This window comes from Vipera berus, assembly GCF_964194415.1.
Source record: "Vipera berus genome assembly, chromosome: W".
NCBI classification, from domain to species: Eukaryota; Metazoa; Chordata; class Lepidosauria; order Squamata; family Viperidae; genus Vipera; species Vipera berus.
The window spans coordinates 71595501-71609266 of NC_138210.1; the positions used below are offsets into that span (position 1 = coordinate 71595501).

At 44.2% G+C, this 13766-nt stretch overlaps 2 gene segments (V, D, J or C); both read left to right on the top strand.

Moving 5' to 3' along the window:
* LOC308676833 (Ig gamma chain C region-like) overlaps positions 1–13766 on the top strand; it is an 89461-nt gene that overhangs the window by 24693 nt on the left and 51002 nt on the right.
* Positions 1–13766, top strand: part of LOC308676671 (Ig heavy chain C region, membrane-bound form-like) — a 62536-nt gene that overhangs the window by 23285 nt on the left and 25485 nt on the right. The window contains exons 2-5 of the C gene segment in view: positions 719–1012; positions 2219–2554; positions 5760–6083; positions 10788–11108.

Consider the following 13766-nt stretch of genomic DNA (forward strand, 5'->3'; position numbering starts at 1 on the left):
CTAGTGCTGGTGACTGATCCAAATTGGATCCTGCAACATTATCCTGGGTCCCATATGTTTGCCTTCATTTATGAAATTAATAACTTCTACCAAGTTGAATTAATTTAATTAAATTCAATTTTAATTCCAGTTTTGGTTATATTGTTTATGTTATGCCTATAGTGGGAAGTTTCTATGTTTTAAAATATTAAGCCTTGATTATTGAAGAAAGAGAAAAGTCAGTCAATCAATCAATCATCAGCATGAGTTGTTGATTGGGGTGTTGATGGCTGGCTATGAAATCATTGGCTGTTGTTTCCTTAAATAAATCAGTCAACAGCAGTGCTGATTTACCACCAGCCTATCAATTCCTTAGGAGGTAAGGGCTTGGCAGCACGAGGAAACAACATCAGATGACTTACTAGCCAGCCATCAACACCCCAATCAACAACTAAAAAGCCACACGCAACTGGCACCATATAAATACCACACACAGAATAGCGCAAAGCACACACTGCTAGAGAGACGTTTCTGAGGATGGGTGCCAGCACAAATCTGAAAGTCCAGAAGACTAAGCCTTTCTTCTCTGTGACTGATCCGGATTGGATCCTGCTATTAATTAAATAAAATTTAACTTAGCATAACTGAATTCATTTTAAGATTGGTTTCCAACCTGTAATGGTTGCTGTCACTTCTCATCACTTCTTCTTCTTCTTCTTCTTTTCTCTCTTTTCTACAGAACAACAAAAAAATCCTGCCATCTTTCCTCTTTGGCCCTGCTGTAGCTCCAGCAAGGAAGATTCTAGTGTGGTAACTTTTACTTGTCTGCTCATTCAATATGGTACAAATTCTTTGGAAATCATGTGGGAACCTAACCTTCCAGAACAGAAAAAATTCTCAGCGCAGCTAACGAGTGGAGACTTGATCACAACAAGTCAACTCACCGTCTCTTCCTCCAGCTCCTCTGAAGTCAATTACAAATGCTTTGTAAAAGACAAGACTGAACTTCACCCAGCTTCCTTCACAAACAAATGTAAGTTTCTTCAAGAGGGTAAACAATGTGAGGTTAAGGCCACCATAGGCCTGATGAGTAAATATGGAGCTGGGACTCTGCCAGATGTGTAGGTCCAGCTTGGAGGAATAGTGTTCTGTAGAAACACAGAAGGTGACCATAGAAGGATGCATCTATGCTGTTTTCTTGGCAATGGGACAGAATTAGCTTTCCTTTTACCTTCTTATGGGTTGTTTTTTTTTACTTGCCAGTCCAGCCTACAGTCCTGGGATTCCCTAAACCAGGGGTGTCAAACTGCCGGCCCACAGGCTGGATGTGTCACGAGGGAACTGTGCCCACCCCATTGCCGGCAATGGGGGAAAAGTGCCGATACGTTGCACGACGTCACGTGATGTCGCGAGTTTGACACGTCTGCCCTAAACTCTCCAATTCAAATACTACCCAGACCTGATGTTGCTTAACCTTCTGGCTCCAAATGAAATTAGGTGGGCACCATACTTGTTGAGGCCATGCGATAGTCACCTTCAGGTTCTCTTGATTGTCCATCAGAACAATCTGGAGATGACCAAAGATCTAGATTCCGAAGATAACAACCTGTTCAGACTCTTGAACAGGTTATCAACTTGCTTCTAAAGTCAGTTAAGTTTAGCATCTTTGACCTTCAAAAATAGTAATTGTTTGGAACTAGAATAGAACAGAATAACAGGATTGGAAGAGACTTTGGAGGTCTTCCCCTGATCAAGCAGGAATCCCTTTACCATTTCAGACAAGTGGTTGTCCAGTCTCTTCTTAAAAACTTCCAGTGATGGAGCATTCACAAATATCATAGGAAGCTTACCCTACCCCTTCCAAAGTACATCAAACCACACACAAAAAAAATCATTGGAATCTAAGTTTGGCTTGTTTCCTATACATGTTTAAGTTAAGGGGAAACAGGTGATGTTCTCCTTATTTGCTAGTGGGCAGAATGCCAGGAACATAGGTTAGTAGAGAGGAGTAGAGAGTAGAGAGCAGTGTGGAAGAGAGGAGAGGAGAGGAGAGGAGAGGAGAGGAGAGGAGAGGAGAGGAGAGGAGAGGAGAGGAGAGGAGAGGAGAGGATTAGCCAAGTGTGATTGGACACACAAGCAATTTGTCTCCAGTAAAGAAAATAGTCTTCTCTAACTACAAGCATTTCTTAAGAATAGCTCTTCCAACAAACAATAACATTTTTCTACTTTCTATTCTCAGATTGCATCTGGCAACCTCAGAAGCCAGTTGATGTTCAGATCTTAACCCCCGGCTGTGGCAAACAGAGCTCAGTGGTCAGTGTGGAGCTGGTGTGCTTCTTGAGAAGCCTCAGTAGTGGGAAAGCTGAGGTGGAATGGCTGAAGAATGGAGTGAAGATGCAAGAGAAAGAAGAGGTGGCCTTGAGAACTGTTCAAGGAAAGGGTAGCGCTTACTCCAGTTTCACCCACCTGAACATCAGCAAAGAGAGCTGGGACAAAGGGGACCTCTACACCTGTAAAGTGACTCGCCCGCCAGGCAGTCAAAACATCACAATGCACAATGCCAGCAAATGTCAAGGTGAGGATTGCCACCCTAAAGTGGCAAGGGTTTATGAGCTACAGAATGATGGATGGGTAAGAAGCAATCTAGCCAGATCATCAACTAATGCAGCGGTTCCCAAGCTTTCCGGCTTTATGAACCAGCAGAGGTAGCAGGGGGGAAGAGGAGACAGTTCTGCATGAGCAGGGGGTGCATGAGCCATGGTGGCACAGTGGTTATAAATATAGTACTGCAGGCTACTTTTGTTGATGGACGGCTGCTAACAGTTTGGCAGTTCGATTCTCACTGGCTCAAGGTTGACTCAGCCTTCCATCCTTCCGAGGTTGATAAAATGAGGACCCAGATTGTTGGGCACAATAGGCTGACTCTGTAAACCAGGGCTTTTCAACCAGTGGTACTGGTACCACCTGTGGTACATTGGCACCTGGCAGGTGGTACACAACCATCCTAGAAAAGTGGTAGCTGGGGAGGGGAATGAGCTGAACCAGTGGCAGCACCACACAAGCCTGACCGAGAGATGGCTGGAGCTGCAAGGCTGCTAGGGCTCAGCAGAAGCACCAGGATCAGCGCCAGGCTCCAGCTGGAGCTCAGTGCTGATCTTGGTGCTTCTGCTGAGCCCAGAAGAAGCGCCGATCAGCTGGAATGTTGCTGCATCTCCAGGGTCCTGTGATTTACAATCAGATGCTTGGCAACTGGTTCATATTTATAACGGTCACAGTGTCCCAGGGTCATGTGAAGTGACCAAAACCTGCTGCAACCACCCAGCAGACAGGGGGGAATAAAAACCAACCCCCACCCCACCCCTGTTGCCAATCCTCAACAAAAATGTTCACAACAATGAAAACCTCGGACAGGAGGAAGAGCGCCGCCAGGCGGGCAGGCAGGTGTCTTGCTCGGCTGTGGCTTGGGGGCACTTTTTTCAGTGCCATTGTAACTTCAAACAGTCACTAAGCGAGCTGTTGTAAGTCGAGGACTACCTGTGCTTCATCACTTTTTTCCTCTTTTTTTTGGTCATTAAGTTTTTGACACCTTGCTAGGCGACTGGTGGTCCTCGGATGTTGCCATATCCTAAAAGTGGTACAATGGGTGAAAAGGTTGAAAATCCCTGTGCTATAGGGTTGCAGAGTTCGATACAACTTAGCAACCAAACAACAAACTCAAAAGAGGGCTGTAAAGCACCGTGAAGTGGTATATAAGTCTAAGTACCATTGCTATTGCTACGTGCAAATGGAGCTTTGTGTGTGAGCACACACACCACTTAAATTAAATTAAATAATTAAATTAAATTAAATTATTAAAGCCTCATATAATTTATTTATTTATTTATTTGTTTGTTTCGATTTATATACCACCCTTTTCCCAAGGGACTCAGGGCGGTTTACAGGGCAAATTAAAACGGTGCAGTGTACAAATTAAAATAAAATAAAATTAATAGCCCCCAAAAGAGTTTAAAGTTTAAAATTTAAAACCTTAAAACCCCTCAGTCCAGGCCAGCTAAGTCAAATAGCCAAGTTTTTAGGTCCCAGCGAAGGTCGGGGGCGATCCGGAGTTCCGTTGGCAGTTGATTCCATAGGGCAGGTGCGCCCACAGAGAACGCCCTCCCCCTGGGGATCGGCCGCCGGCAATCCCTGACCGGCAGGACCCTGAGGAGACCCTCCCTGTGGGAGCGCACAGGACAATGGGAAGTGGATGCTGGCAGCAGGTGCTCCCTAAGATAATCCGGGCCCAAGCCATTTAGGGCTTTATAGGTTATCACCAGCACCTTGAATCTCACCCGGAGGGCAACTGGAAGCCAATGCAGCTCGCGGAGGAGAGGCGTTACATGGGAGTATCGGGAGACCCCCATCACAACTCGCGCAGCTGCATTCTGCACCAGCTGAAGCCTCCAAGTGGTCCTCAAGGGCAGCCCCATGTAGAGAGAATTGCAGTAGTCTATCCGGGAGGTCACAAGCGCATGAGTGACTGTATGTAGGGTGTCTCGGTCCAGATAGGGCCGCAACTGGCGCACCAGGCGAACCTGTTTAGGGCTTGGATATCCCTAAAACAATCTTTTTCAAAATGAATCTGCACATCCATTGGAACCTAATAGAGAAGGCTGGCTGAGGATCCTAGATACAGAATAACAGAGTTGGAAGAGACGTTGTTGGTAGGTCATCTAGTCCAACCCCCTGCTCAAGCAGGACACCCTATACCATTTCTGACTTAAGATTTAAGGGAAAGCCATCTCCATGGAACCCATGCTCAAACTGAAGGCGCAGCCAACTTAGAGACTTCAAGGCCACCACCTCCCTATCATAGTTTTGTAGATCTATGAAAATGCATCTCTTTAAAGAACTCCGTGGAGACCTATGAAGGTTCTGCTAACCATATCTTCACAATGTAAACTAGCTGGGGTTTAGCTTAATGATGAGATATAAGGAGGGTGGGGTGGGCTCCTTGGTGCTCTCTGAGCTTGGTTGTTGTCTTGCAGACATTATCCAAACTAGGTAGTCATCTGCTAGTCATCTGCGAACAGTGATTAACATCAGACCAACAATCAAGTAAATAATATCCCAATCAGGGAAGCGCCAGAAAAAGTCAACAGTAAACAGCCCAACCAAAAAGCCACCAAGATCACTCTTGCAAACACTGAATATGAACTGAGGGCAAACCCCACTCCTTACTACCGGTAGCACTGGACATGTTACCTAGTTGGGTCATGAAAGGTCTGCAAGAAAACCACCAAGCTCAGAGAGCACCAAGGACCCCTCATTTCAACCCTGAGCTACAAATATTCTCCTTTATCGAAGTAGTAGGCTTCGATTTTATTTTGTTCATTGAAATCCGAGACAGAGAATATATAGACCAAAGTAGAAATAATCTGCATGCCAACTTTTAAGAAGGTCCTTACAATTCATGATTTTATTGTTGTACTTTCTTATGATTTTTAATCTTTGCTGAGTTATTTAGTGAGTGGTTGGTCAAACAACTAGGTAGATATAGATGTAAATATATAAACATCAACCTTGATGTTAGAGCTTTTCATGGGCAGCTTTTCAACGAGCGTCTCGCTTGGTTTTCTTGAATATTTTTTATCTTTAAAGAAGCTACTCAGGCTTGCAACTTCTTAGCAGCTATGTCACTGTTAATGAATTATTAAAGATTTCTCCCCATGAAAACAAGAGCATTATCTTCAAACAGTATTATAATCCTTGTGTCATCTCTCTCCTGGCCTTCTCCACAGTGTGCTACGGTTGCATGATTCAGCCCACCATGTTTATTACCAAGCCATCTTACAGAAGCCTACTTGCTAAGTCAGCCGTCCTAGTCTGTACCGTGATTTCTCCTAACCTTGAAAGTGCTCAGATCGCCTGGCTTGTGGATGGCAAACCCAGCAGTCAGGGTGTGACTGAGAAGTTGACGACAGACACTAACGGAAGCCAGAAGTTGAGAAGTAACCATTCAGTGTCTTTGGAACAATGGACAAAGGGCACCATCTTTGCCTGCAAAGTAACCGGAGGCTGCTTTGAAGAACGCACAGAAGCCATCACCATCAAGAAGGCTACTCGTGAGTAGACCGCCAAGCCCCTTAGGGCCCTGCTCCATCAAGGAAGCAAGAACCACATATCTTCAAAATAAAAAGTTTTAATACACAAAACAGGAATAAAGAATCTTCGTGGTTATGATAGGGATTTGTCTTCACAAATTCACCCTTTCCTCCCTTGCCATTCTGTCTCCCTCCACATTTTTGAAGGCCAGAAAATCATGGCTGGGAGGGTGATGTGCACAGCCTACTAACCATAAGAGTGACTTCATTAAGGTAGAGTTTCTCTAAACATTTTGAATTGGCTTTTCTTAGGGGGTTTTTTTTGCATCTTAGGCTGATGTGTATGTGATAAAGCTACCGGCGAGTTCTTCTCATATCAATAGAGGTCTAGAATTTCCCCAAGTTCCTTTTCAGCTTCCTCACAATCTTTTACATGGCCCGTCTTCACAAATTCACCCTTTCCTTCCTTGCTGTTTTGTCTCCTTCCATGTTTTTGAAGGTCGGAAAATCATGGCTGGGAGGGTGATGTGTACAGCCTACTCACAATATTTTAAATGTCTATCTAGAGATGGAAAATTTTATCTAAGAGAATAACAGAGTTGGAAGGGGCCTTGGAGATCTTCTAGTCCAACCCCCTGCTCAGGAAGGAAATCCTACACCAATTCAGATAAATGGTTGTCCAATCTCTCCTTAAAAACTTCCAGTGTTGGAGCACCCACAACTTCTGAAGGCCAGCCGTCCCACTGATTAAATTTTCTAAATGTCAGAAATTTCTTCTTAGTTCTACTTTGGTTCTCTCTTTGATTAGTTTCTATCCATTTCTTCTTGTCCTGCCTTCGGGTGCTTTGCAGAATAGGTTTATATTTATATTTATATATTTATATTTATTAAATTTTTATACCACCCTTCTCCCGAAGGACTCAGGGTGGTGTACAGGACAATAAATATTAAAAACAAAGTACAAAAGTTAAAAAACAATTAAATATTATGCCCGATATAAACAGTAATTAAAAACCATTATAAAACCCCAACCCTTAACTCATCAAACCAGGCCGCATTGCTCAAATAAATAAGTTTTTAGATCCCGCCAGAAGGAGCGAAGGTCGGGGGCCATCCGGAGCTCGACCACCAAGTGGTTCCACAGGTCTGGTGCGGCCACAGAGAACGCCCTCCCCCTCGGGGCCACCAATCGACATTCTTTGATCAGAGGCACCCTGAGGAGGCCCTCTCTGTGGGAGCGCACTGGGCAGAGGGAAGTTGATGCCTGCCGCAGGTGTTGCCGTAGGTAATCCGGACCCATGCCATGTAGGGCTTTGTAAGTCATTACCAACACCTTGAATCTCACCCGGAGGGCAACCGGCAGCCAATGCAGCTCGTGGAGCAAAGGTGTAACTTGGGAGTATCGGGAGACTCCCAGCACAACTCGCGCAGCTGCATTCTGCACCAGTTGGAGCCTCCGAGTGGTCTTCAAGGGCAGCCCCATGTAGAGAGCATTACAGTAGTCCAGACGAGAGGTCACGAGCGCATGAGTGACTGTACGCAAGGCATCCCAGTCCAGGTTGACCCCTCCCCCTCTTCTTTGTGGAAGCTCCTCAAATATTGAAACACTGCTATCAGGTCACCCCTACATCTACCCAAACAGAAGATTTCTGAAACAACTATCTCGAGAGAGCAATTAGAACTAAAGAATTGACCAAGGGAGAGTTCTTCAAATCCAATCTTCTACCAAATAGAGAGGTTTCACACATGAGATATGCAGAAACACATCTTGAGAGGCACTGTGAAAAGTTTAGACAATGATTGGGAAAAGTCAAGGTCACCCTCAGCCTTAAAGCTCACAGGGTAACTCTGGACCAGCCTACCTCAATGTGTTGTTTGTTTCTTTAGCGCAGTAGTGGTGACGCAGTGGTTAGAATGCAATATTGCAGGCTAACTCTGCCAACTGCCAGCAGTTCGATTCTCACCAGCTCAAGGTTGACTCAGCCTTCCATCCTTCCGAGGTTGGTAAAATGAGGACCCAGATTGTTGGGGGTAAGATGCTGACTCTGTAAACTGCTTAGAGAGAGCTGTAAAGCATTATGAAGCAGTATATTAGTCTTAGTGCTATTGCTGTATGCTACCCATCTCATCAAGAGATGACTACTCAGCTTACAACCAAGAAAAGCAATGCAATAATATATTAAAACATTAAATAAATATTAGCACTAACACTGACTTAAAAGTTCACAAAGGGAGCAAAATGCACACACTGAGGAGGTGGGATCTTATCTCAGTCCATTAACCACTTTCAATCTGATATATCCCCATTGGGGCCTCATGAAGAGCCAGTTCTTCAGGCCGTTTCAGAAGTCCAAGAGCTTGAGGGCAAAGCTCATCTTTGGGGTACAGTGTTCCAGGGATGGAACCACGGCAGAAAAGGCTCACTTCTGGATCCCCTCAGCCAGAATTCCTTGACTGACGGGGTCCATAGCATGCCCCTTCAGTAGGCAAATGAGATAGGCAAATCTCATTGAGAGGAGAGTGTTATAATTATAGATGTAAGAATTCCCATGTAAGTGACAATGTTTCCCCCCCGAATAAGATCAGGTCTTATATTAATTTTTGCTGCAAAAGATGCATTAGGGCTTATTTTTCAGTTATTTGGGGAAATACGGTACTAAATGCATCTTTCTGGCTGAGAATCTTAACTGGGGCTTATTTTGGGGGTGGGGCTTACATTAAGAGTGCCCTGAAAAATCATGCTAGAGTTTATTTTCCGGTTCGGTTTTATTTTGGGGAAAACATGGTAAGGAAAGATGGGATACAAAACTAAGAAATACATTTTTAAAAAAAAACAACTACATCCTTCTAAAATAATTTCTATTCTTCCCCTAGATTAGAGAAGGAGGTAACATCTTCCCTGGTCTTAAATTTCCCTAAAAAATGAAATAAATATCCTGCCTCGTTGCTTTACCAGGAGAAAAAGGCAGACTCTTTTTTTCAGATAATTAAAAGGCAAAAAAAAAAAATTGTGCAATCACAGTGGTGCCTCAAGCATTATTGTCTATAATATTTGGTTGTCTGTGATAGGATACAGCCAGATTGGAATGGCAGTTCAGTACTAGAAGATCATCATATTTCCCATGCACAGGGGTGTCCATTGAACCTTTGTCAGCATGACCCAGGAGTTGTGATGTCATCGCCCAAGCCCCACCCCTTATGTGCATGCTTTGACATCACGACACATGTGCAAAAGTGGCAGAGTTCATTGCCACTTTGCACACAATATGCTTTGGGCTGCCTCTCTGTATGCGCTTGGCTGTGAAATTACTGATTGGTTAGATCTGGGGAAAGAGAAGCATGGGACAAAAATCAGGACTTAAATTAGCAATGATAGCCAGTCAGTGGTTAAAAAGACTGGACTTAGACAGGGGAGACTCTAGCTGTTAATCAAGAAAGCCAGCTGTGTGCCTGTGGGCCAGTCACTCACTCCTTGTGGTAGGAAAAAGATTTTGAAAAATCACTTCCATGTGATGTTAATGGTAAAGTTGCATGCCACCCAACGTTCAATAATTTGGGGCAGCTCCCAACAATCATACAAAGAAACTGCTCTAAAACCAGTAAAAGATTAAGATAAAAGATGAAAAGTACAATCCGTCAAAGGATATCAATATTCCCTGCCAAAGGCCTGAGAGACGACCCACATCTTCACATCTCTTCTAAACAGTAGTACAATGGGATGTAAAAAAAGGTAAAGGTAAAGGTTCCCCCGCACATGCATGCTAGTCGTTTCCGACTCTAGGGGCCGGTGTTCATCTCCGTTTCAAAGCCGAAGAGCCAGTGCTTGTCCGAGAACTGCTAGGTTGGCAGAAGCTGGGATGAGTAACAGGCGCTCACTCTGTTACGCGGCACTCGGGATTTGACCCGCCAAACTGCCGGCCTTCTGATCGACAAGCTCAGCGTCCTAACCCACTGAGCCACCGCATCCCTACAGTGGGATGTAGCAACCTACAACTAAGGAGAAATTTCCTGACAGTGAAAACAATTAATTCATGGAATGACTTGCCTTCAGAAGTTGTATGTGCTCCATCCCTGGAGGTTTTTAAGAAGAGATTGGACAACTGTTTGTCTGAAATAGTATAGGGTTTCCTGTCTGAGCAGGAGGTTGGACTGGAAGACTGGTGGCAGGTGGTGCTGTAGAGGACTCATTCTTCCAGGGCCCTGTGAGATGTTTGATCAAAGGAACCCAAAATATGCCAACCCTATTTGTTTGAATCAGCCAGGTGGATGTTATGGGAGAAAGGTAGTCCCTCAAGTAATCCATAAGTTTTATAGATAATCACCAACACATGGAACTGCAACTGGAAGCAATTTGCCAATCCTTGCAACTCAGAAAACCAAAATTACATGGGCATACTGAGCCACCCCCATTATTGTTTGAGCCACTGCATTCTAGACCACTTGAAGCTTCCCAGTGGTCTTCAAGGATTGCCCCAGATGCTGTAGTCAAGCCAGAAGGTGATTAGGGTATGAAAGTGGCTCCTCAATCTTGGGGGGGGGGAAGCATGGACCTCTTCCTCTAGTCACCAGGAGTCCAGACTAACTCAAAAGGTCACCTCAATGACAAATTGCACCAAAACAGACAAATTAGAGGAACGCTAAGATTCTGAGTATTGTCAAATATATATGCACCATGCTGTTTTCTGTTTTCAAAAGCCTGCAATTTTCTTTTCTTTTTCAATTTAGAAATGCAAGCGCCCTCCGTCGTCATTTCTCGAGCCCCCCTAGAGATCTCCCTCAAGAGCACCACTGCCCTCATTCTCATCTGTGATGTGAGTGGATTTTCCCCAGCGGAGATTAGCATCTCATGGGAAAGAAACAACGTGTCCCTGGACGAAAAACTGTACGATAACGGGATCGCCACGGAGATGGCAAACGGGTATTCCATTTATAGCATCTTAAAAATCAGCAGAGATGAACCAGGAGGAAAAGGAGGGAGCTACAGCTGTATAGTCCACCATCCTGCTTCTCAAACTCCGTACGTGGCCTATGAAAAAGTACCCATTGGTAAGTGGACCTTCTAAGGATGTCTCTGAAGGTATCACAATGAGTTACGTGGCGTGCGTGGATCTTCTGCAACAGATTCTTCACTGTAAAGGGTTAAAAAGCTCATAGATCAGAAACATCCTTTGGTTGAGCACAGCCAAAGAGGCAGGTCCATTATTGGAAAGAAGGACCCCATTACTAAAAAATATTATTATTTGCGGGGCTACATGGTTATTATTCTGAGGGAGCCCAGGTGAAAACGTATATTAGGGAGCAGCAGAAAATGCATATTGGTCCTGATAAGAATTCCTTTCCCTCAAAATTATTCAAATCTTCATCGAAATTTTGTACCAAATTGCAAGAACACCTTATGAGATCTTGCAAGAATTTGGTCCTTCCTTTTCCAGCAAAACCATTACATCCAGTTGTGTAATGTTATCCAGAGTCCAGGAACAGCTGCTGAGCCTTGGTGGAGCAGTGGGCTAATGCCTCCTTAAGTAACACCAGCTGCCTGCAATTAGTGCAGGTTCGAGTCCCACCAGGCTCAAGGTTGACTCAGCCTTCCATCCTTCCGAGGTAGGTAAAATGGGGACCCAGATTGTTGGGGGCAATAAGCTGACTTTGTGATAATGCCGCTTGGGGGGAGGGCAAAAGCCCTAATAAGCAGGCATATACATAGAATGAAGGCTATTGCTAAGCACATTGATTTGTGCTTCTTAGATTGTAAGCCGCCCTGAGTCTTCGGAGAAGGGCAGGATATAAGTGGGATTTTTTTAAAAAAAACTTGCTGTTGCATATTTTTCTCTACTGTGATTAATGGAACACCAACATTTGAATATAATCGGCCTCTCTGAGTTGAGCTACTGTATGTAACAAAATAACAGAGTTGGAAGGGACCTTGGAGGTCATCTAGTCCAACCCCCTGCTCAGGCAGGAAACCCTATACCATTTCAGACAAATGGTTGTCCAGTCTCTTCTTAAAAACCTCCAGCATTGGAGCACCCACAACTTCTGGAGGCAGGTTGTTCCACTGATTCATTGTTCTCACCGTCAGGAAATTCCTCCTCGCTTCCAGGTTGCTTCTCTCCTTGATTAGTTTCCATCCGTTGCTTCTTGTCCTGCCTTGAGGTGCTTTGGAAAAGAGGTTGACCCCTCTTCTTTATGTCAACCCCTTAGATATTGGAAGACTGCTATCATGTCAGCCTTAGTCCTTCTTTTCATTAAACAAACATACCCAATTCCTGCAACCGTTGGCTCCAAGCTTAAGAGCAATGATAATCTGGACTTAAGCAAATATGTATAAATATATCAATCAATTCTAATATTTTTTAAGCATACCCAGAGTACCTCCACAAGGGTAAGATATGGAAATTAGAGTTGATTCAGTGAAATGCTTGCTAAAATAAATTTCATCATATCTAAATTTTTAACCTTCAATTCCATGAGCAGTGCAAATGCTATTGAGAAGGGACATGGGCTAGTTCATCCACGTCTATGCATTATGCAAATCATCCTAATAATGAGCTTTCCATGTGAAACAGCCGCTGAATCCAACACCACTGATGGAACATTCATACAACCATGCTCATTTCTGTCCTTTCAGAAGAAATGGTTCATATTTTTGCCTGAAGAATTATCGGGGGAAGGGGTGGAGGAATAACTGGGGGGGGAATAACCAGAAGAGGGGAAGGGTTATTTTTTTGGGTTGGTTGGTTGGTTTTTGTTTTACTTTTCTTCTATTGGAAAATGTTGACATTTTAGGGAACTCACCTGAGATAATACAGTAAAAGAATGCTTCAAGTCAACACTTAGCTTCTGCTGATTTCAAGAACCAAGTCCATGAGGTCTTCTTGGCAGCAGTCCAGAAGTGGTTGGGCACCGCTTCTTCCTGGGAAGTTTTCAACTTCCCAGTTTTAGCTCTCAGTTCTGGAATTCTCCAACTTTGGAAACTTGATACTCTCTGAGCTTGATGGTTTTCTTCCAGATGTTTCATTACCATCATCAGCATCACCAGCACGGATGATGTTACCTAGTAATTAAATGTCTGAAGGAAAACAACCAAGCTCAGAGAGCACTAAGGACCTCACAATCCTCCTCCTCCTTCTCTTCCGCTCCACAAACACCTTACCTTCCACCACTGATGTTCCCTAGTTGGATCATGAAACATCTGCAAGAAAACAACTCACAGGAGAAAGCACCAATGACCCGCAGTCCTCCTCCTCCTCCTCCTCCTCCTCTTCTACCACCACCACGACCCACTTCACTTTCCTCCATTCCATAAACCCCTCTCCCTTTACCACCAAAGATGTTATGTAGTTGGGTCATAAAATGTCTGCAAGAAAACCACCAGCTCAGAGAGCACCAAGGACTCTGCAATTCAACCTTGAGCCACAAATATCCTCTTCCATTGGGAATTCTTCACATGTGTCCCCTTCCAAATATTAACCAGGCCTGATCCTGCTTAGCTTCCTATCCCAAACCAAACATTAGGTGGTACTATTTTATTTTATTTTTAATGTCTCAAATGCTTTGGAAAATGCTGTATTCACTCCCTTGTTATCATATAAACCATCTAGTGCAGGGGTGTCAAATCGCCAGCCCGTGGGCCAGATGTGTCATGGTGGAGCCTTGGTGGAGCAGTGGGCTAATGCCTCCTTAAGTAACACCAGCTGCCTGCAA